Raw genomic sequence first — 25,660 nt, forward strand, 5'->3', positions numbered from 1 at the left:
CATGCTGGTCGTGGATGCACTAGGCTTTGGCCTCTATTAGACATCTGGCCCATTTATTATAGGACTGATTGGGGTCAGTGGGAGAACACCTGAAAGTAAGTTCTGTACTTCATATCTTAAGTGTGAACTATCTTCCCAAAATTAATCCTTTACCTGGATTCTGGACTCTTATGACTGCTCCACATCTTGTTTATACTCACATTCATTCTCCTCTCTGTCCCTTCTCCCACTCTAATTTTCATACTTTTCTCTCAGTGTCCTTCGCCTGAACCCGCTGTCCCTTCTTATTCCCTCAATTTTAGAACATGGGTCCTTCTACCCATTGCCCCACATCTTAATGTTTTACAATCTGATTTCTGGACCTCCCACCTACCATGGCCTCTGTGCTAGTGCTGTTAATTCAGAAAATCGGTAAGGAAAGATGAGGATTAGAAAGACAAAGAGAAAAAACTAGGACCAGGTAGGACATTATTCTTTGATGGAAAAATAATGACCCAGAGTTAGCTCAGTGCATTCATTATATAGGTTTTATCATCAAAAGCATTTTCACTGAGAAAGTTTCTTCAAAACATGCAGTACTGAAGGTCAAAGACTAGTAGCCAATTATAATTATCAACTTGTGCTCATAATTCTCTACCCCTGGCATCTGGTGTCTGAACTCGGTGTCAAGACTGATAGACTTGTGCCTAGCACAGAACCTCAGCTGTGTCGCCATAGAAACTGGGCAGCTTTGAGCTGCGCCTTTGCACAGGAAGTTCCCAGTATAGGCATAGCTCCTGCTATTGGACAATCAAAGACAATTCAAATTATGGCTTCCAACATCTCCCCCTTTTTATTTTTAAGTGCAAGTGATGGACTATTATTACTATTATTTGAAGTTGTTTGATTTCTTCTCAGAAGATGTGGCATCCTATTGTTATAATACAAAAGAGTATCGGTAGCAAACATATAATTCCAAAAATGTCCCATATTGTATGTTTTAACATATTTCAAGGATTAAAACCATTTAAATCATAAGTATTTGTTTTGCAAGCCATGTAGGATCCATAAGATTATTCCTGTTTCCCTGAATATCATGAATGTGATGATGTAACTCCATAAGATCTAGACTGCCATTATTTCTCTGCCAAATGCCCTTTCAGTGATTTTTAAACTTTTTCCCAATCCCATTGAGAAGTATTATATCTTGTTGCTGTAACACAAATTTGTAGCTAGCATGGCAGTGAAGTTGAATTTAAGAGCAACAAGCTCATTTCTTACATTTATGACCATAACTTCCAGGGCATTTAATTTAGTTTCTATCTTGTCATTAACATCTACCTTATTCTGTAGGCCTTTGGAAGTATTCTGAGTCAAATCATTAAGAAAATGAGCATTTTGATAAGGTTATGGTGGATGTCAAGATAGAGACCAAAACAGATATCAAAATAACTATTCCAAATGTGATGAAGCCAGTAGCATGCCAGTGTCTCTTCAGCTGGATGTGAATTTTTTGTAGGCCTTGAACTCCAGAACATCAGAATTCTTGAACATCAGAATACCAGGGCTTTTAACTGTTAACTGGGATTAAAACAAAGGAGGGCTTCAGTAACAAAAATACTCCCTGTTCTCCATTATACCTAGTAATGCAATTAATCACATTGCAACTTTGACAAGTTACATGGTACTTTTCTACAGTTCTATTTACTTTTATGTTCCCAGAGATTAAAACATAAGGAGATTGAACACAGGCCTACAGGCCACAGCAGGGAGCCACTTTACAGCTGTTGTTCACAAGATCAGTTAGGGAGCTGCTGGTATAATTGATGAAATCTAAGACAGCTATTAAACACCACAAATCTCTTGGTATGCCACCATCACTGAAGGTCAGAATATTACTAACAAATCCTCCAGGATTCATAGGTTTCTGATGTGGGTGCCTCTTATCAAATCTATGAGACAGTCCAGATATATCCACTACTGACAGAGACATTATGTCACACTGGCATGATATTGGCACACTGCGCCCAATTAGGAAAGGCAAGCAGTTCTATAGTAGTATGATTAGGGCAATAAGGTATTGGTGGATGTTCTGTGAGAAACATGGTTATGTAGTTGGGGAGTCCCATTTTTGTAATTGTCAGGACATACTTTTTTAAATCCCAGGGGTCAGTGATATTGGCTCCCCTGGCCCCCCTGTATGCTGTCTTTTTTTCTGGGACCACTTTTAAACAGCCAGTATTTTCATTGGACCAACATATCAGTAGACTCCCACTGTATCCAGTATGATTAAATCTAGTTGTATGAACAGGGGTAATATGTTTATCTGAAAATATTACATCTTCCATCATGTGTGTATCATTAGTAAATATTGGAATGGATTCTCCAGTCCACACAGCTGGGTGCACTAAAAGTGGATCTGGGAAATAAGTCCAATAAGTTTCCCCATGAACTCTACCTATCTGACAGATCAATAAAGCCAGTATAGCCACATGGTTGGAGATTTAGTACTTCCCTGCTGTTTGATCATCTGCTCAGCCTGATGTGTCAGGTTCTTTAGTTGTCTGAACTGTGGCTTGAGATCCTCCATGGTGATGACAAACAACATGCCCAGGTACCCAGGTAGGATGAGCTACACCTTCTGAAAGACACAAGCATACCCCACATTAGGTCCATTCCATTGTCCTATTTGTAATTCTTTCCACCAGACTAGGCCTGATGGTCCTACTGCAATGGGAGCCATGTATTGCTGAGCAGCAGTGTGACCCTTACCATCACAATGCAAAAAAATTTAAAACAAAAGAGTATGATTCAAACAATTTTGTGGGAATCTATCTCCCCTTTTTGATTTTGTAATTGTAACTTAAGGAATAAGTGAGCCTATTCTACAATGGCCTGGTCTTGGGGTTACCTGGTCTGTGATCAATATGATATTGATCATAAAGCTGTTGAAAAGAGAAACTAGTGTAAGCTGGGGCATTATCATTTTTAATTTGTAGAGGATGGCCTAGCACTGCCAAAGCAGCCAAACAGTGGAAAATGACTTGATGAGATTTTTTCCTATTTGAGTGGTGGCAAAAATGAAGCAAGAACAAGTGCTGATACTAACATGAACATAACACTGTTTGTCAATTTTAGGGAGATGAGTTATATACATCTGACACAACTGATTTGGTCAAAAACCATGGGGAATAATCCCAGTAGGTAAAACTGGAGTATGTACCACACAGTGAGGACATTGATGAACAATTTGATGGGCTTTTTCTTGGGTAATATGGAATTCCTTACAGAAACTGAGAGCATTTTGATGATGTAAAGTATAAGAGGCTTGAGCACAGTCATAAGGAGACAACTGCCATAGCATTGCCTGTTGTAAAAGGGCCTGGAAGTTAGCCTTATATCCTGTCTGTAGGTTGTTATATTGAAAGTTGTACTTTTGTAAGCCACTAACAGATGACAGTTATAAAGTTTATAAGGAAAATACAAAAATGAAATTAACAAGAGTAAAAATATATTTAGTTTGCATAATAGATATGAACCAAGATACATAATTTTAATAATGCCAAATTTTTATTTTAAACTTTAATTTGAAGATCATAAGCTTGGTGAAATTTTTTTTTAAATCTTTTACTTTAAAAACTTGTATATTTGGAAGATATGAATACATTTAGAATATAAAATAGCCAGTAACAGCATCACAATCAGACTGATGTCTTTATATTAACCAAGTTTAGCTTTTAAAGAGAAATTTAGAATCTGGAATGTAGTGTAATACCCTAAAATAACATTTATTGTTCAATCAGAGTTATACAAACGCTAATTCCTTTAAGACTAGTTTTTCTAAACAATTAAACTTAATAGACACAAGAAATTGTCTTGTTGGATAAGAGCAGATTTAATGTTTTTAAGAAAACCTATTACTTTAACACATAGAGCATTTTGGTTTATATCAGTCCATTAATATTTGGCCTTAGGAAAAAATTTGTTTGAATAATTTTAACTGATTGTACTAATTATAGGTACAATTTAGTTACACACAAACTTTTTGAAATTTACCCTCCATACCTTTTGTAACTCACTTAGACATTTTACAACTATTTTACTTTACCCCACAAACTTTCTCATCCAAAAATATTTGCTTTTTCCTTCTACTTTTCATATTAAAATATATTTCAAAGCCTAGGACCTTCTTATTACTTTTCTAGCTGATGATCCCTTTTTAAATTCACATTCTGAAACAATCCTTATGAAATTTCTGAATTTAGACAAATTACTCTATTTTAATAAGATGAAATACTTTTTTATAGTACTTTAATGGAAACTTACTTAAAACCTTTTGTACTCTTTGTATATAAAATTACACCTGATAGAATCTTAACTCTTTGTAACTTTGTTTTAGTGAAGACACAAAAACAAAATAATCTCAAACTTTTTCCATTTACCAATTTATGAAAACACATTAATGTTTAAATATATTACCTTATGGAATTTAAGAAGTCAAGAGTACTTGATTTTGTATTTAGCAGTTGATGTTTTAGTAATTTAAATTTGAAAAATAATTAGATGTCACTTTTAACAAACAAATTTATGAAGATTAATCCCATTTATGTTAAATCTAGTTTACTCATTTTTAACTATAAAAACCAAGATACCAGACTAATGTAGTTAACATTATTTGCCATCTCTTCCCTGTTGAAGAAAAATCCTAAAAGCAATAGATATTACATTTTAGACATTTTCTGGAAACCAACACTTGGTAATTGTCTGACAACTTAGAAAAACTTGTGAGTTAGTAATTTCAAAGACATTTTACTCTCATCTGTTTACTTAATTTAAATTCTTTTTTTAAGTTTCATGAACTAAAAGGTATTTGGATCCATTTCTTATTTAAATTTTAATTTATGAGTGCTCATCTATATGTCAGTTTTGATACCATGCACATAATATGTGGACATAAGCACATATGTAGATACAACAGTGTAACACACAGGTATGCAATATATAAAACAGACAGAAAACAAAGATTTTGTAACTTTTTGTAAGTGGAGCTCCACAGGTAGGAGGCAATGTTACAGATGCGTACTAAAGCCTCTATTTGATTTAACCTGTTAAAAATTAAAATAGAGCCTATAAGACCTTTACATTATGACTTAACTATAGTTCAAGGCTGTATAGTTGGAAATTCTAGGTGTAAAATTCAACAGCCATGATAGACGCAGAAATCAAAGGTTTCATGTAGCCAGCTATTTGTCCTTGATGGTTATCAGATTTATTCCCAACATTACCATGTCCATGTCCCTTTTAGGATTTTTGTAAAAGGAAATTTTCTAATGTATTTGAGAGTCAACCCTTGAAAGACAGAGTGTAAAAACCTTCATAGTTAGGTAAAAATAAGACTGATCAGAAAAATATATTAATTTAGGCATGCAAGATCAAATATGAATTTACTATAAAACTATGAGCTCAAAAATATAGATTTTTTTTTTTTTTTAGCAAGAGTTCTAGAAAAAAAGATTACATGGCTGTAAAAGAGCATGTAGAACATCTTTATTAGATCAGAGTGCACTTTTAGCTTAGATTTGAGTCAGTTCAGATATTTGAAGAATGTGTGAGTCTGAGAAGTACCCAGAAAAAGGTTTTCAAGGAAAAGAAAACTTGGTCATTTGGGATCTTTCCATTTTTCCTCCGTGTGCTATAGCATTAGAGAGGAACTTGTTAAGAAAACAGTATGGTAGAATATGAGAGAAGAAAAGATAGCTTGGTAAGCCACAAGCAGCTTGGATTTAAAAGTAATACTTTTTTCTTCTGTCTTAACCAATTTTCTGTAAGTCTTATAAATCTTGCAGGCTCTGTAGGCCTTTGCCATTTACATTTTATATGCATTCCTAGAAGAGTTAGAGATCTAGCAGAAGATAAGAAGTAAGGAAAGCTGCTGTTTTGAGCTTGAGAGGCAAAACCTCATGCATAGAGAGCATTTTAACCATTTTTTCTTTTGTAAAATTAAAGCATGGTACTATAGTTTATGTTTTTATCTGAAGATCCTCTCTTTTCTTTTTTTATTTCTCTAAACTTAAGAATTACTTTAAGTAGGGTGCCAATTGTTCATGTCTCTAAATTTATCTCTTCCTCTTTAGGGAAACAGGGTGAGTTTCAAGAACAAATTCTAAAAACTGTGACAACTGTGCCTTCCTTGATGTAAGCATAGCCTTAAACATATCAGCATAGAGATCCCTTATTTTGGATCCTGTATGTCCCATATTTTATATCCAGCTATACTATGCTCCTTATCTTTCTTTGTCTGACGCATTCCCAGGAGCCTTTCCTCATCTAATCATTGAAGTTCCCCTGTGTCCACTCCCTGTTTGGGCACCAACCGCCTTGGCCTCTGTGCCAAGGCTGTTAAGTCAGAAAACTGGTGAGGGAGATGGGGGATTAGAAAAGACAAAGAGATAGAGAAAAAGATGGGACCCAGAGCTAGCTCAGCATATTAATTGTATAGGTTTTTTCATCAAAAGCATTTTCTGTGAGAAAGTTTCTTTCTTCATAGCATGAAGGATTGAAGGTCGAATACTAGAGGCCACTTATACTTATCAACTTGTGCTCATAATTATCAACCCCTAGAAGCCAGTGTTTGATCTCAGGGTCAAGACTGATAGTCCTGTGCCTACCACAGAACCTCTGTTGCATTGCAATAGCAATCGGGCAGTCTTGAGTTGCACCGTTGCACAGAAATTCCCAGTGCAGGCGCAGCTCCTGCTGCTATAAACATTGATGTGGCTGCATCACTACAGTATGCTGATTTTAAGTCCTTTGGGTATAAGCTGAGGAGTAGAATAGCTGGGTCAAATGGTAGGAACCCCACTTCTATGAATCCACTCAGAAGATACACTTGCACAAATATGAACCAACACATGAAACAGTTATTCATTGCAGCATTATCTATAAAGATTGAAAACAAAACAAATGCCCACCAATAGGGGAATAGCAGAATAAACCATGTCCAACAGTGGAGTGCTGAGAATCATAAAAAGGAATGACAGAAGTGATAAGACAATCAGAGACAGTGATTCAAATCACCACTCCCTATGCCCACCTTCCTTAAGTATCCCAGTTCTTTATTTCTTGATATATTTATGGCTTCACTGAATAAGACTCACAAAGTTCTGATTTGTTAATTTTGTTTCAGTTTGTATTCTTTCTCTTATTCAGGATCTAATTCTTGTTCCAATAACGTCAACATCTTCACTTTAAAAAAATATCCTGCAATATACTTAGTTTCCAAGTTCCTACTAATATCCAACTAGTTAAGTTGGAGATTTCCCAACTTCTGTCCTTAGACTGTGTTGAAGAGGATGTACAAGTAGCATGTGAAAAATTTACTTGAAATTATTCATTTTTCTGTGTGGTTATGGTATTCATTTGAGACAAAATTGCATTCACTTTTTTCTATTTTGTTCAATTATAGGGTTTGCTTTCCCCCTTTTAATTTAATGTTATTTGTTAAATATGTTAAAAATTAACCTTGTTCAAAATTGACAAAAATATAAACAGGGATAATTAGAGAAACCCAGACCTATCCTTGTCACTCGACTCCCTTCACTCCTCAGAGGGATTCATTTTCCTAAGTTTTTGGCTATACTTCTGGTGCCCCTTTTGCAAAAATAATCAAATAAGCATATCCATTCTTATTTCCCATTCTTTCTTATACAAAAAGTTGCATACTCTACATACTTTTCTACACTTTGCCTTTTCATTAACAATATATATGGGAGAAAAATCTTCCCATATCTTCTCAGGGAAATTTCTGTCATTCCTTTTTATGATTCTCAGCACTCCACTGTTGGACATGGTTTATTCTGCTATTCCCCTATTGGTGGGCATTTGTTTTGTTTTCAGTCTTTATAGATAATGTTGAAATGAATAACTGTTTCATGTGTTGGTTTATATTTGTGCAAGTGTATCTTCTGAGTGAATTTATAGAAGTGGGGTTCCTACCATTTGACCCAGTTATTCTACTCCTCAGCTTAAAATCAGCATACTGTAGTGACACAGCCACATCAGTGTTCATAGCAGCTCAACTCACAATAGCTAAACTATGGAACCAACCTAGGTGCCCTTCAACAGATAAATAGATAAAAAATATATGAATATATACATAATGGAACATTACTCAGCCTTAAAGCAAAATAAGCCGATCCCAAAGAACCAAAGGCCAAATATTTTCTCTGATATGTAGGTGCTGATTTGCAATAAAGAGTGGCTAGGGATGAATAGAGGGACTTTGAATTAGACAGAGGGGAGTGAAGAGAGGGAAGGGAGTATGGGGGTAGGAAGGATAGTAGAATGAATTGGACATTATTACCCTATGTGCATATATGATTATATGACCTGTGTAATTCTATATTATGTACAACCAGAAGAATGAGAAATTATACTCCATTTATGTATGATGTGTCAAAATGCATTCTACTGTCATATATAATTAGAACAAAAAAAATAAAGAAGTGGGATTTCTAGGTCGAGGATAAATGCATACGTAAATTTGTTAGATCTTTGGGTTGGTTTACCCAAAGAGCTAGGAGCAATATGTGCTATACACAGCAGACAAGGACAGTTCAAGCACTGACTAGATCCAGCAGAGCAAACTTTCACTCCTAGAACAAAGGTAGGGTCAGAAATGGAAGGTCCTAGGCAGGTGGCTGCTGGAGTGGTAGTTCCCCAAGAGACCACAAGGAGAAAATATTCCTAACTAATGACCTAGAACAGAGGGTGCTGTGATCTTTGAGTACATTATCTTTTTAAGAGGTACAAGATTTAGGATGGTAGTTCAACATTGGTTCTCAGGATCTGAGCTTAATCTTGTTAAGGGTTTAATATGCAAGTACTGCTTCCTTTGTAAAACATACCTTTAATTTTTTTTTTAATGAGAAATTTCCAAAGTGAAATACTACAAGTACCCTGAGAGCCTGATGATGTGTCTTTGATGTGAGATAATATCAGATTTCCTGCTAAGCACACCATTTATCTCACTTGTAATTGTTGTATAATGTTAAATGGGGATTGTCACAAATTTTTTAAAAAGATAGATTTCTTTTACAAATTCTTGTCTAAGCTACATTTTCTTATTCACACTGGTCACATGGACATTAAAATATAATTTTATAATGAAAGTACTTCAAACATTCTTGATATTATAGGTAAAGTAACTATTCTGTATAGCTTCTGAAAATGTTTACTGCTGTGGCGGTGTTATATGAGGTTGGTACAACTTCACTAGTTGTACTAATGTGGCGGTTGTCTGAAGGTGTTCTGGCTAGAGTTGATTGGCTTTATTCAGTCAAAGCTTGCTGACACATTGGATTCTTAGGACATTTCAGGAAGTTGTTGGAACCATGATGTACAGAACGCTTGCAGTCAGAACTATCTCAAAGCCCCTTTGAAGAGAAATATCTTCTTCAGTGTTACTTGGTGCTCATTTCTTTAGCTATTCCACATGATACTTTCTTTCCAAATGGAGCCAGTTACAAAGTATTCCAAGGTGCCCAGCATAATAATAATTCAGAATGGAACTTGTCTTCCATTTTCAGGTGTAGCATCAGCATTGGGAAAGTTGTAAAAAACTAGAATGTAAATATGAAAGAGCAGAAAGTCAGCCAGGGTTTTCATGACTCACAGTGGTGTCATCCTGTAATCCCATTGGTGCATCGAGTCTTAAGTCAGCTTCTTTTTCATACAAGAGTAAGCCTGTAGGATTGGAGTTGTGGCTCAGTGGAAGAGCACTTGCCTAGCATGTGTGAGGCACTGGTTTGATTCCCAGCACCACATATAAATAAATAAAATAAAAGTCCATCAACAATTAAAAAAAATTTTTTTAAAAGTAAGCCTATAGCATGAAGAAATGACAAAATCATGGAGTTTGCAGGGAAATGGATGGCATTAGAGCAGATTATGCTAAGTGAAGCTAGCCAATCCCTAAAAAACAAATGCCAAATGTCTTCTTTGATATAATGAGAGCAACTAAGAACAGAGCAGGGAGGAAGAGCAGGAGGAAAAGATTAACATTAAACAGAGTCATGAGGTGGGAGGGAAAGGGAGAGAAAAGGGAAATTGCATGGAAATGGAAGGAGACCCTCATTGTTATAGAAAATTACATATAAGAGGTTGTGAGGGGAATGGGAAAAAATAAGGAGAGAAATGAATTACAGTAGATGGGGTAGAGAGAGAAGATGGGAGGGGAGGGGAGGGGGGATAGTAGAGGATAGGAAAGGTAGCAGAATACAACAGTTACTATTATGGCATTGTGTAAAAATGTGGATGTGTAACCGATGTGATTCTGCAATCTTTGTAATGTTTTGAATAACCAATAAAAAAATTTTTTTTAAAAAGTAAGCCGGTGTTATAAATCATGTGTGTGTGTGTGTGTGTGTGTGTGTGTGTGTGTGTGTGTTTGCGCATGTGTGCATTGATATCAAACCCAGGGCCTTGATAGTGCTAGGAAAGTTCTCTGCCACTGGGCTACGCCCCAGCCCTGGTCTCTTTCTTTTTAAATTTCTCTTTATTAGCTGACCGAAGGAGATATAGTAATGACTCAAAAATGCTTATAAACTTAAGTCATATTTTTTCAACAAACATTCTAAAATTATGGCTAACAGAGGGAGTAGAATCTAGAGGACAATGTGCAAAATTGAGAATGCTTGCCTTGACTCTGTGTGTGATGCAAGCAGACCATTTAACTCTTCTTTTTTTTTCTTTTTTTTTTTTTTAAAGAGAGAGTGAGAGAGGGGAAAGAGAGAGAGAGAATTTTTAATATTTATTTTTTAGTTCTCGGCGGACACAACATCTTTGTTGGTATGTGGTGCTGAGGATCGAACCTGGGCCGCACGCATGCCAGGCAAGCGTGCTACCACTTGAGCCACATTCCCAGCCCTTCTTTTTTTAAATTTTAATATTTATTTTTAGTTTTCGGCGGACACAACATCTTTGTTTGTATGTGGTGCTGAGGATCGAACCCGGGCCGCAGGCATGCTAGGTGAGGGCGATACCACTTGAGCCACATCCCCAGCACCCATTTAACTCTTCTTAATTTTTGCCCTGGAAACTGGAAGCAGCCATCCTTGCTTCTGTTCTCCTTTGCAGGAAACAGGGAGAATGCACTCAGGGCAGAGGAGGAGCTTGCCTGCTTTGTCCAGAGGTGGCAGTGCTGGGGAAGCTGATTCTTGGCCTGAAGCTTATCAGCCTGGACCCTACCTGTACCAGCACTTGAGGCTTTCATTTAAAATCCTATCTCTATCCTTTGCATTGTATATCTTCTCATTCACCAATGAAAACATGTACTCACCTCATTGTTCATTCCTTACTCTCTCCTTTCTTTGTACTTATTGGGTGGACTTTTTTCCTTTCCTTTTTTTAACTCTAGTGCTGTTTTCAGTGGAGTATCACTTGAAGTCTAAGAGCCAAGAAATCCATAAAAGTGCCACTTGAAGTCTAAGATTTAAGGGACTAATAAAAGTGGTTACTTCTGAAATGAGAAAAATAACAATGCTTTTTGGGGGGAATGTAAGACTTTTTATTATGGCAAAAAAAAATATCCTATGTATTTTCCATCAAAACCATTTTTAAGTGTTGTTCAACACAAGGGCTATGAAAGCCCCAGCAAAGTGTTTATCGATCCCATAGAAAGAACTTGGAGGACTCTGGAGAAGGTTTGGGCATTTTTTTGCTCATGTTTTTCTTAGGGGTGGAGGCGGCACTGCACCTTCAAGCAGGGGGAATATTCACAGGATAGTTTGTGCGCCTACTGTACAAGTGGATTCCTTTGCTTCGCAATCAAAGTCACTCTGCTTTGATCTCCACCTGAAGATTGGAGATGGGGAACTGGCCAGTTTCCCTTCTCCTTACCTGTGATAACACATTCTTTCAAGTCCTTTTCCCACCCCCAGAAACAACAAAGGCATTGACAGGTGGTAAACCCAAACAAGGACAGTTCAATAATGTTAATTATATTCATGTTGTTGTACAACCAATTTCTAGTACTTTTTCATCTTGCAAAACTGAAACTATACCCATTAAATGACAACTCCTTTTTATTTCCTTTCCCCAGCCCCTGGCAACCATAAATCTACTTTCTGTCTCAATGAATTTGACTACTTTAAATGCCTCATATAAATGGAATCATACAGTATTTGTGGGGTTTTTTTTTGGGGGGGGGTGAGTACTAGGAATTGAACTCAGGGGCACTTGACCACTGAGCCATATCCCCAGTCCCATTTTGTATTTTATTTAGGGACAGGGTCTCACTGAGTTGCTAAGCACCTCACTGTTACTGAGGCTGGCTTTGAACTCGTGATCCTTCTGCCTTAACCTCCTGAGCTGCTTGGATTACAGGTGAGTGCCACTGTGCCCTGCCAGTATTTGTTTTTCTTTTTTCTTTTTTTTTAGTTGTAGATGAACACAATAACTTTATTTTATTTATTTATATTCATGTGGTGCTGAAGATCAAACCCAGTGCCTCATACTTGCTAGGCAAGCGCTCTGCCACTGAGCCACAATTCCAGCCTCAGTATTTGTTTTTTGACTGCCTTGTTTCGCTTGGCATAGTGTCCTCAAAGTTTATCCATATGGTAGTATGTGACAACAATTCCATCTTTTTAAAGGCAGATGCATAGTTCATTGTATGTATAGACTACAGTTTTTTATCCATTCATATTCCAATGGACATTTAGGTGGCTTCCACTTTTGGCTATCGTGAATAATGGTGCAATGAACATGAGTGGGTATGTCAGTATCTTTTGAGAGTCTTTTTTTTTTCCAATTATTTTGTATATATGCCCAGAAATGGGATTGCTGGATCATATTGTAGTTCTATTTTTGGTCATTTGAGGATCCTCCATGCTGTTTTCCATAGCAGCTTGCACCATTTTACATTCTTGCCAACAGTGTAATAGGGTTCCAATTTTTCCCTATCCTCATCTTGTTATTTTTTTCTAATAAAAATTTTATTATATATATATATATATATATATTTGTAGATGGACACAATGTCTTTATTTTATTTTTTGACTTTTATGTGGTGCTGAGGATTGAACCCAGCCTCACACATGCTAGGCAAGTGCTCTACCACTGAGCCACAACCCTAGACCCCCTTTTTTTTTAGTTTCTAATTGACATGTAATATTTGTACTTATATATGGGGTACAGTATCATAGTTTGACACATGTATGTGATGTGTAATGATAAAATCAGGATAATTAGAATTTTAGCTTCTCAAATATTATCATTTCTCTGTTGGGAAACTTTACTATTTTTATAGTAGTTATGCTAATGAAAGTTAGAGTAATAGGTATTTTTTTTAGTTTCTACCACAGGCCAAGTATTATTCTAGACTTTGTGGATAAAGTGGTAAAGAAGACTTGAAAATTATATTCCTTAAAGGGACTTACTTAAATATCTGTCTAAGATACTTTTTCCAGTGGTCATGATAATTTTGAGCTGATGCACATATTCACTTTTTGTAATTGATAATATTTTAAAAATAAGATATGGTGTAATATATTTATAGCATACTTGTTAGGGTTAATAGTAGATTCTGTGTTTGGGCTACAGGGAAATGCCAACAGGCTCATCTGAGGTTTCCCCATGACTTTGTTTGCATTAGCAAGATGTTTTAACTGCCTGAATAGATAGGTGTGGTCTAGTGCTTTGCAAGTGCATTACTAGATGAGTTTTCAGATGTTTTGTAAAATTTTAGCTCTTGTATTAGGATGACTCTTAGATTTCTGCAATCAGAGCACTAGACTTGACTTTTTGAAACTTTGGCTAAGACTCAGGTCTCAGATGGAAAATAGGACTCAGTGCTCTTGCCTGGAATGTAGTGTTGAGAACGATTCTGAGTTTTTTTTATTGAGCTCAGAAGGAAAATTGACTGTGGTAGATTTTCAGTGTTTGCTGTGGGTGAGAGAGGGTAAGTGTAGTAGATGTGCTTTAGTGTCACCTGGGGACTTCTCAAACAAGAAACCATTGCCTTCATAATTCTTTTTCCAGTTTCTCATAGTATAATGGTTGAGCAACCTCATCATTCCTTTTCTTGGCCATCAGAAAACACTAGATGAGAAGAATAAGAACAGCATAAAATAAAGAAATATGTATATCGTTTCTTTCCAAATATATCAGAGGATTATTATTGCCTAGTGGGTTGAATCTGATTACATGGCCTTATGATACCCTTGGGCCAGAACACCAAAAAAGAGAGTTCAGGGGCAGAGAGAAGCAGCCAAGGGTACAATTACAATAAAAAACTTTAATTAAAGGACAAAGCTAGAAATCCTTTTTGAGTCTTGGTCTTTAGTTTCTGTGACATTTTAGAACCAAAACATATCTGAGACAAAAGAGATGACTGGAAATGGCACTGAATCTTTTGTGTGCTAAAATACATGCAAAAAAAAAAAAAAGTGCTACTCTAAGTCTGTGTTCCGAGAAAACCATTTTGGTGTGTGAAATTGCAGTTGCTATGACAACCAGGGGCTGCAGCCCACTGACTCTCGTGCTTGTAAAGAAAAACAAGACTTGATGTGAATGGATGAGAACCAAGCATTGCCTTAAAGAAAACGACTGAGACTGGGATATATTCATTTAAGTGCCAGACCCTCATCTTGTATCTCAGAGGAAAGAGGTTCTCTAATATCCCATGTTCATCTTGCATTTGGTGAATGTTGTTCAATTACCTTTAACTAGGTGCAGCATCCTTGAGGGACATCAAGAAGGAAACACCAAAGCAAGAATGTCAATTTAAGTGAAGCAATATTTTAAGTAGACAATTTGGGCTCAACTTCAGGATAATGAACACTGTCTTGCTCTGGTATTTAATTCTTGAAAACTGATGGAATCAAGAGTTTCTGACTCAGCAGTTCTTCCTTGTTTGGGGTCTTTTTAGGCTGATGTTTTCTTCAGTGATCTCATGCAAAGCATCATAGCCTATGTTAAGTCTTGGAAGCTCTTAATGTATGGTGGTTATTATTTACATCCTAATTTTGAATGTTTTTAAGGAAGAGGATGGATTAATTAAACAATGGCCTCAAATTTCAAGTTTCTCTAGATGAGTGGAGCCATTAGCTGTCTAGTTGTTAAGAAACCTAAGAATCATTTTTTACATTCTGCCATTACCTATAGCTGATTGGCAACAAATACTCTTGATTCTGCCTTCACTCCAAATCTATTTACTTCTCCCTATTTTGACTCCAACCCTGTTAGTTCTAACAGTCATTTCTGCCTGGATAACTGGGTATTATCTAACTGGTCTCTTTTCCTCAACTTTTTCTTTCTTTTTTTTTTTTTAAAAAAAACTGTCCATTTTCCCTACAACTGGGTAACCATTCTTTTTAAATTAAACATTTTATTTTTGACTAACTGTAGATTGACAAGCAATTGTAAGAAGTAATTCAGAGGTCTTGGCAGGCATGTGGCATATCCCTGTAATCCCAGCAATTTGAGAGGCTAAGACAGGAGGATCCTATGTTCAGGGCCTGCCTAGGCAACTTAGTGAGAACCTGTCTCAAAAACCAAACCAAAACAAAACAGAAAACAAAAAACAGAGGTCACATGTACTCTGAACCCAGTTTCCCCCAATGGTAACATCTTGTAGGATTGCAGTACACTGTCACAATCAGGAGACTGATATTCATAGATACAGAACATTTCCCTCACCATAAGGATACCTCTTTTGCCCTTTTATAAACACACCTACTTCTCTTCTACATTACCCTCTCCTTTACCCCTAGAAATCACTAATATGTTCCCCCCCCCACACACACAGTTTCTCACAATATTCATAGGTTATTTGGTGTCATCTTAGACCCATCCTATCATTGGGACTTTATCCTCTTCTAAAAAAATTCCTAATCTACATGGCCAAGTGCCTTGTGCAGGATCTCTAACATAAAACACTCACAGAAATAGATAAAAAGAAAGGACTCTTTTCACTAATATGTTCTTTATTTCTGTGATTTTTTTCTTTTTAAGGATATTATATAGATGGAATCAGATAGTATGTACATTTAGAACTTCTATTGTTGTTTTGAAAAGGAGTTGTGATAATCAATGTGGTAGGGCTCTCCAGAGGAGTAAAACCAATAGAATATATGTGATTATCAGAGGGGCTTTATTAGATTGGCTTACAGAGTCAGAAGCTGAATTGTCCCCCAGTGGTCATTTGAAAGCTAGAGAACTGGGAAAACCCAATAGCCGCTCAGTCCAAGAAAATGGAAGCCTTAAAAAAATAAGGATTAATGATACAGCCCCAGAAGCTGAAGGCCTGGAAGCTCCCTTGAGAATTGCCATGCAAATCCACACTTAAGAGACAAAAGAATCTGGAGTCTGATGTCCATGGCAAGCGCAGCAACACTCTCGCTCTATAGAGTGGAGTGTGTACACATGTGAGCTTCTCCCTTCTTCCACTTTTTCTGTTCCATCTTGGCCCCAGCCTATTGGATGATGCCACCCACATTCAGGGTGAATCTTCCTCACTGAGTTTCCTGACCCACAGCCAATCTTGTTGGGAAACACCCTCACAGACACACCCAGAATTGTGTGTGAGTGTGTGACTGTGTTTGTGTGTGTGTGTGTGTATGTGTGTGTGTATGTGTGTGTGTGTGTGTGAGAGAGAGAGAGAGAGAGAAAAAGAGAGAGAGAGAGAGAGAGAGAGAGAGAGAGAGAGAGAGAGAGAGCGCACAAGCACATTTAGCTGTCTCTGAACCCAAAGAGGTTAACAACCAAGATTAACCATCACTGTGGGCATCCTTGAATTATCCCCGGTCCTGAGGAAAGGCATTCAGCCTTTCACCATTGTGTGTAAAGTAAGTAGTACTTTTTGTACATGTTCTTTATTAAGTTGAGGAAGTTCCCCTCTATTCCTAATTTTCTGAGAGTAGTTATTGAAATTCGTCATGGGCTTTTTTGGGGGCATCGATTGATACGATTGATTTTTCTCTTTAATGTGTTAATATAGTACATCATTGATTGAATTTCAAATGTTGAACCAGACTTTTTATATATTATGAGTCTTATTTGCTAATATTTTATTGAAGGTTTTTTTGTGTATTGGTTTTTAGTGTCCTTTTTATCCTTTCTTTGATTTTGATATGAGCATAATACTGGCTTAATTAAATGAATTGGGACATGTTCCTTCCTTTTCTATTTTCTAAACTTTTGCATAGAATTGGTATTAATTCTTCTTTAAATATTTGGTAGAATTCTCTTGTGACACTATCTGGACCTGGAGATTTACTTTTGGGGAAGTGTTTAAAGTATAAATTAAATTTCCTAAACAGTAATAGTATTGTTTAAATTGTCTCATATTAAGTGAGCTTCGGGCTTGTATTTTTCCAGTTGGTCTGCTTCATCTGAGTTGTCAAGTTTATGTGTATAGAATTATTTTCTTATTATGCTTTTGATGTCTGCAGGGTCTGTATTTATATCCCATTTCATTTGTAATATTGGTAACTTGTGTCTTCTCTTGTCAATATTGCTAGAGGTTTATTAATTTTGTTAATCTCCTCAAAAGACCAGCTTTTACTTCACTGATTTTCTCTAGTGTATTTCTGACTTAAATTTTATTAATTCTACTCTTATCTTTACTGTTTCCTTTTTCTGCCTGTTTTGGGTTTATTTTTCTTGTGTTTCTGTAGGTTTTTGAGTTGGGATCTTAGTTTATTGATATTAGACTTTTCCTAATGGCAGCATTTAGGATTGTGCATTTTTCTCTCTCTGCACGTCTCCAATTGTGTCATGTAAATTTTGATATGTTGTATCTTCATTTTCATTCAGTTCAGCATATTCTTTTCAGGATAATGAGCCTTATTTAGAAGTGTGCTATTTGGAGATTTAAAATGTTTGGCAATCTTTCTTCTACTGATTTGTGGTTTGATTTCATTGTGGTCAGAGACTGCAGTCTATGATTTCAGTTTTTAAAAATTTATTATGCTGTTTTGTGGTCATTGATATAGTTTATCTTGATCCATTTTGTGGGCATTTGAAAAAAAAAAGGTGCTATTGTTTGGTGGAGTGTTCTATACATGTCAGTTAGATTCTGTTGGTTGATGGTATTGAATTCTTCTATTCCTTTGCAGATTTTCTACCTAGCTGTTCTCTCAATTGCTGAAAGAGGGGTGTTGAAGTCTCCAACTAACTGGATTTGTCTATTTCTGTTTTCAAGTTTGTCAGTTTTTGATTCATGTATTTTGTTGCATAACATTTAAGACTATTATTTCTTCTTGTTGAATTGAGCCTTTTATCATTATATAAAGTCCTTATCTGCCTCTGGTAATTTTATTCCTTCCTAAGGTCCACTTTATTTAATATTAGTATAACCAAGCCTTTTTGATTATGTTGCTCTAAGAGTTACATAATAATTCATCACCACCTACTGGTGCCATCATTTACCAGTTCATGGTACATAAAATTTATCTCCCTTTGTGCCTTTACTCATCCCATTTATAGTGTAATTTTTGTAAACACATCTTCTGTACACATTTAGAACCCTCTCAGACAGTGTTATAATTTTTTCTTATCATGTTCATCATCAAACCTAATTTGGAAACTCAAGAGAAGAAAAATGTATTTTCCTATTTCTCTTTGTTTTTCTTTCTGCTATTCCAAGATTCTTCCTTTTATCATTTTCTTTCTTTTTAAGACCTTTTGTAGCCATTATTTTAAAAAAATATTTATTTTTTATTTTTGTAGTTGGGCACAATACCTTTATTTATTTATTTTTATGTGGTGCTGAGGATCAAACCCAGAGCCTTGCACGTGCCAGGTGAGCACTTTACTGCTGAACCCCATCCCCAGCCCTGTAGCCATTCTTTAAGGATAAGTTTGATTCCCCTACACACACACACAAAAAAAATGTATGAGTTCTTTTTGTTTTTCTCTTTTTGATAATATGTCATTTCTCTCTTGCATAATATTTTCAAGAATTTTTTTGTCTTAGATTTGTAGAAGTTCAGTTATGATGTATCTTGATGTGAATTTCTTTAAGTCTATTCTTTTTTGTGTTCACTCTGCTTCTTGAATATGTATATTTAAGTTTTGTCAACTCTGGGAAATTTTCAGCCATTGTGTCTTTGAATACTTTTTCAGCCTCACCATCTTTCTTCTCTCCTTCCACAATTTCAGTGACAAGAGTGTTGAGTCTTTCATTATAGTTCCCTAGGTCCCCAAATCCAATTTATTTTCTCTTATGTTCCTATTGAGTAATTTCTGTTCTACATTTCTATTCATTGCTTATTTGCTCTGTCCTATCATGCTAATGAACCTATTTATTGAGTTTCTCATTTTATTATTTTACTTTTCAGTCCAAAATTTCCATTTTGTTCTTCTTGCTGAGATTTTCCATAAAATTAATTGTTTCAAGAATGTTGAAATTGGGACTGGGGATGTAACTCAGTGGTAGAGCATTTACTTGCCTAACATGCATCAGGCCCTGAGTTTAATCCCTGGTACCACACACACAAATGTCCATAATTGCTTATTGAAGATTTTTATGATATTGACATTGACATCTACCTATTTTTTTTCATTCAATTTGAGATTTTCATGGTTCTTGGTATGATGAGTAGATTTTTGGCTGAAATTTGGGGGAATTATGATATGCTATTTAAACTCTGTTCCTGCTGGTGTTTTTTGATGCCACGGTGACAGAGGAATGGGCCTCTGATTTGTTCCTGGCAGGTAGGGTAGAGGTCCAGGCTCTCCAAACAGCCTCTGTTGATACCCAAAAGGGGATCTGGGTAGAGGTGGCAATTCTGGCTCTCCATTAGGCTTCCCCTGGTCCTTCCCTGGGAGTGAGTGGTAGAAGTACCACATTATTGCTCCTTATGTGAACTTCACTAACCCTAAAGCGGAGGGTGGGGGGTATTGGCTTTGTTAACTACAGGGCAGTGATTAAAGTCCTGATTCTCAGCTTTCTCTGATACTACTCTTGTGGGACAGATGGAGTACTCACTATAGTCTCACTGGAAGTCTGTGTACCCCACTTGGCCTCTCTTGACATGGGCTCAGTTGTTCTCTGTGCTGTTTGGTTGGAACGATTATTTAAGAATTTTCTGTTTTATTAGGCTGCTCCTTTCTGGGTCCTTTTGCTAGAAGCAGTGAGATTTTTTATTTTGTTTTGATTTGTTGATGATTGTGCCCACTGGTATTTTCAGGTTGCAGGCTTTTTCAGCTACAAGTTCTGCATTTCACACATGTCCTAGGCAAACCAGGATAGTTGGCCCCCCTAGAAGAGTCTGAGAGTTGCCTCAGTACTTTTCCTGGTCAGATTTTGGGAGGGAAGAGATTGAAAGGACATTGTTGTTCAAGATTATTGCTTAACTATCGAAGTTTGAGTCTTCAAAGCCTGCTGTTAAGGCCCTGTTGGAGTGTATTCTTTTTAAGACAGTAAACCAAGGGAAAGTGTGGTACTTTCTGGGTCTGGATCTATGTTTCCTATAGAATTTTGCCCTAGTTTCACCTAATCTTTCTTTCTTTTTTTCCAGTGGGAGGTGGGGATTGGGGGTGGGTAGAGTAATAATGAGTAGGCAGAAAGATTTTTTAAAATCTCTTTCATTGGTTCTCTTGTTTGGTCCTGTGACTACAGTGAAAACCATGGAACATGATTTTGCTGTGATTTGAATCCTGGATAGCTAATCTGACAGCTAGATAATGTGGGTTGAGATTAAATGCACAAATTTTATAGTAGTGTTGCCCAGTGTGTAGTCTGATAACTACCTTTTTCAAGATCACCTGGGGGCTTATTAAGTATAGATTGTGAATCAGCAAGTTTGAGGAAGGAATTAGGAAACTACATTTTTACAAGTGCTTATGTAACACTCATGAATTCTGACAGTTGAGGACCACTGTGCTGGTGGTGATGTCTAGAAGATATCAAGGGAAATCAGCATCTGACCTTGATTTTTGTTGGAAGAGCCATGAAAGAATTATTTTGGACTATAAAAATTATTTGGACTTTATTATTTATTATCATTTCTGCTAATTATTTAATATTAAGATTGGGTATTTAGAACAGTAGTAGCAATCCTCCCTACACTCTATGAAATGTATTCTTTTTACTTTTAACAGTGGAAAGAGAGAGAACTATGGTGGTGACAGAATAAGACCTTCATAGTAGTTCAACAGCTTTTCCTTTCAGCTTTAAAAGTCTCCTCTAGAATTGAAGGAAAAATTAGATAAGGAAAGTGAGTCAAAGTCACATAGAGAGAGGATAGCACTGGCTGCCTTGTGTTCTGAAACTGGGCTAAATTCCCAGAAGATCTTTAAGATGTTTCTTGTTGAAATCAACCCCCACCCCCTGAACTATACCTGCTGCCATCAAATGTCTAGTATTTTTTAAAATAGTATCTATTCTACAGATATATTTATTACATTATAAATCCAAATGACATCTTACCTAGGATTTTGGCTTTCTTTCCTACTTCAGATAAAATTATGCTTATGTGATAGTCTTTTGCTCTAGCAGTGAGTACTGTTGATCTGTCAATTACCTAGTGTGTTCAAACTCCAAATGTGGGGCAACTTGCAAAATGTGCCTCCGGGAGTGGTAGTTTGAATTACTGAAACCAGGGCTTTTGTTAGTTACCTTCTCATCACTGTAACAAAATACCTGAGATAATCAACTTATAAAGAGAAATAGTTTATTTTGGCTCACACTTTTGGAGGGTCTAGTCTGTGATTGGTTGGCCCATTGCTTTGGGCCTATTACAAGTTAGCACGTAATGGTGAGAGCAGAGAAAACTGTTTACCTCCTCATGAGACAGGGAGTGCAAGAGAAAGAGGAAGGGATAGGGCCACAGTCCCCTTCAAAGGCATGTCCCCAGTAACCCAAGAACCTCCCATTTAGGCTCCACCTCTTAAAGATTCTACCGCCATTCAATAGCATCTCCAGGAACAAAGTCTTTAACACATGGGGCTTTGAGTGACATTCAAGATCCAGATTATACCAGGGGATGATCTGGGACTCTTTTGAAGGTTTTGTTTCAGTTGATAGCAACTTTCATGGGCTACTGGTATATGGGGTATAAGTGGGTTGAGTAGAAGGTCTGCTTCTTTAATTTCAGAATTTCTTTTTTTTTTTTTTTCAAAATGGATTATCACACTTTCTTCTTTTTTTTTAATATTTATTTTTTAGTTCTCGGTGGACACAACATCTTTGTTGGTATGTGGTGCTGAGGATCGAACCCGGGCCGCACGCATGCCAGGCGAGCGTGCTACCGCTTGAGCCACATCCCCAGCCCCATAATTTCAGAATTTCATTGTGTCCCTAAGTCAGTCTAACAATGGCCCAAACTAAACATAATGGAAAAGATGATTTAGAAATCTATTTTTGTTCTTGATTGTAAATCACCTTTGAAACACATATAATTGAGGCATTATGTGTTGCATTTTGTGTTGCACTAATGGGACCAGCACTCTTCAAGTTCCCTAGCTCACATTTTTTTTGGATTTGAATGGGGCATATGCTCTCAAAAGTCTGAATACCTGCGAGACAGCCTTTCCCCTTTCATTTAAGCTGTCAGGCTGAGATATTCAGGGCTTTAATATATCTTTTGGGGGGGACACAATTCAACCCATAACAAAAGTATCTGTGAAATGCTTAGGACAGTGCCTCACATCTAGATATGATCAATATGTTTTCCTGTTGTTATTACCATTGTTAAGTTTTGATGAGTGAGGAACAGCTACCTAGCAGGTGGGCACCCTGGATTCACTTTCAGATGCAACCACATTGACAATCTAGGTATAAGTGTTAAAACTTCAACTGAAATTCCTTTTAGGGCTCAGAGGTAGTTGGGTAGGAGAGAGATTTTAAGGAGGACTGTTTCAGGTCCCGGGACGGCAGAGAACTGGGAGAAACAATGGACTCTTTTAAGCCAGAGGATCCAGGTTCAAGTCCAAGTTCCATGACTCACTGAGCACAATTCACATGGCTTCTCTTTTCCTGTTTTATCAGGGTGGCTAGGGGTATACCTGCCTCACATTCAGAACAATAGTATTATCACATATTAAATGACAGGATGCGTATGAAATTCTTGATAAATGTTAAACTGCTGTTACTACCTCACCAAATTCCTCTTGGCCTATTGCTGTGAAACTCATTAACTGCTTCTGTAGTTGAAGAAAAAATATTTCCTTTCTTTGGACTTGATTAAGAATCAAGAAGGATTGTGGCTCAGTGGTAGAGCGCTGGCCTGGCATATGTGAGGCACTGGGTTGATTCTCAGCACCACATATAAATAAATAAAGGTCCATTGACACCTAAAAAATATTTTTAAAAAATTAAAAAAAAAAGAATCAAGAAGCCTTTTAGGAATTTAAAAAGTAGGAAATCCTTGTTTTTCTTCTGCTAATCTATAATAAGAAGTTGAAGTCTGAGGAATTTTATCCATACTGGAATTGATCAAATGGGGTACTTATTGTGAAGGAGTACCATATGAAATTGAAAAAGTCAGATTTCTTAAAAGATTAATTTTTAGTTTTATAGGACTGAGTTACCTAAAGTATACTAAATTTAAATTTGTCCTTTATCAAAAACCCCAACTTATTTATCCATGAAGAAAAATATTCAGAAAGTTTAAACTTTCCCTACTGTTGGAGGTTGTTAGTTTAGATCCTCGAAGGCATTTGCAAATGAAAGTAAATGCTCTGGAAGAGCTGGTTCTATTGTGGAGTTGGGCTGGAGTCTGGGCTGAAGCAGTAGAGATCATTAAGTGGCTGCTTAATGTCACATGTGGTGTGAAGAGACATGTTGGCAGAAAGGATATTTTGTTTATTAATTTGCTTATTTTTATGGTTTTATTTGTTAACTGCTGATCTGTACTTATATGATAAAATTTTGGGTATTGTTGGGCTAGTATCACCACACCCTTTCCCAAACCTAAAGTAGAAGAATGAAGGTGAACATTTAGCCAGGGATGTAGTGAATATAGAGGTATTTAAATGTTCCTGGGAATGTGAAATATATTTTTATTTATAAATATTATGAAAAGAAGTATGGTCTTGAAGGGTCTTCCAAAATAAAAAGATGGGTGTGGATAACAGTGGCAGAGATTGGGTGCTCTCTGGTATTCTTTCTCACTCTTTTCCAGCACAATAGGAACTCTGGACACAGAATAAATATGTCTTTTGGTAACTAGCATGGTCATGTGAGTGACACAAATTATCATAGGACAGCTTCTGGAATTTTCCCTTAAAGACAGCAGATACTGGCTGCCTCCTTTCTAGCTTCTTTGTCTTTTTTTTCCACCTTGCAGCCTGAAATACAGATGTGTTTTCTAGATCTCTAGTTCCTATTTTGAAATATGAGGGAGCCTGGTATTTGGGAAGTTAGAATAGTGAACTAGAAAAACACTGAAAATTTTGGGGCAGAGCACCCATAGCCAATCTGACTCTTGGATTTTAATACGAGACAGAAAGACATGCTTGTCTTGCTTAAACAATTATTTTGTATTTAGCCACATCTCATTTTAAGTGATACAGTGATATGACTTTTTAGGAAGGGGGTGGTTTATAACCTCTATTAAAAGCTTATTTTAGGGCTTGCTCATTCTTAAGGACAAAATGCCCATTTTTATTTTTAAGAAAGTATCTTTGATGCATCTATTTCTTTTTTGTTTGTTTGTTCTAAATCTCTGAAATGGGGAATAATTGATTGCCTACTTCTTCATAAATCTTTGTGGAATATAAAATTTTGCTTTGCTTCAATTTTATCACATTTTGTCAATCGGTAGATATAGAACTTTAAACAATTATTTTATGAAAAATACTCAAAGCTAGGATTTTTAAGAGAGTTGGCTATGCTAGACTTGGAGTTCTACTTATGCCTGTGATATTTTCAGTGGATTACAGTGAGCTTGCTCTAAGCAAAATGAATAAGCTGTTTGCTGAACTGTGAATGGAGGAGACAGAATGTACTTATATTTGGGGGAGAATTAGTAGAAGGTGGCCCCTCTCTCTCTCTCTCTCTCTCCAACCACTAATCTACTTTCTGTTTCTAAAGATTTTCTTTTTCTGGACATATATAAATGGAATTGTACAATATGTGATCTTTTGTTAGTGACTTCTTTACATAGTCCAATGTTTTTGAGGTTCATCAATGTTGTGTGTGTGTGTGTGTGTGTGTGTGAGAGAGAGAGAGAGAGAGAGAGAGAGAGAGAGAGAGAGAGAGAGAGAGAGAGAGATAATATCTTCAAAGTGAAACACTGCATATGTTTAATTGCTGCTCTGTTTTGTGGCTTCCTGGGGAGTACTCAGCATCTCCCAGTAGGGGAACAATGTCAGATTCCTTTGGTGCATGAAATTAGAGCTGGTGTCTGAGAGGCCATACACATTTCTGTGCCAGCTGTCTTTACACTCTGACTTATTTGGGAGATACTACATTCCTTGCAAAACAGTTGGTTAAAAGCAACCTTTAAGGGAAATGTAATTGAATAAGTATGAAGACATCCCTCATTTTCCTGCCCTACACTTTCGGAAATATACCAACTGACTCACCTTTTTAAAAATAACAACTTGGTTGAGATATAATTTGCTTGCCATATGATTCACCCCTTTAGAGTGCACAATTTAGTGGTCTTTATCATATTCACAGAGTTGTGAACCTATTATCACAATCAATTTTAGCATTTATATTTCTCTA

The 25,660-nt window shown here is 36.5% G+C and overlaps 1 protein-coding gene across 5 annotated transcripts in view; it reads left to right on the forward strand.

Annotated features, from left to right (window-relative positions):
* The window catches only part of Gpr176 (G protein-coupled receptor 176), a 112,015-nt gene that overhangs the window by 54,323 nt on the left and 32,032 nt on the right, over positions 1-25,660 (forward strand). Inside the window, exon 1 of one of the 5 annotated variants that reach the window (XM_078049852.1) lies at positions 16,726-16,826. The exons of the other annotated variants lie outside the window; for them this stretch is intronic. The gene's annotated coding sequence lies outside the window, so the exon portion shown is untranslated. Of the gene's footprint in view, positions 1-16,725; positions 16,827-25,660 lie in introns of those variants that run through there. 5 annotated transcript variants of the gene reach the window in all.

This window comes from Ictidomys tridecemlineatus, chromosome 5 (assembly GCF_052094955.1).
Source record: "Ictidomys tridecemlineatus isolate mIctTri1 chromosome 5, mIctTri1.hap1, whole genome shotgun sequence".
Classification (NCBI taxonomy): Eukaryota; Metazoa; Chordata; class Mammalia; order Rodentia; family Sciuridae; genus Ictidomys; species Ictidomys tridecemlineatus.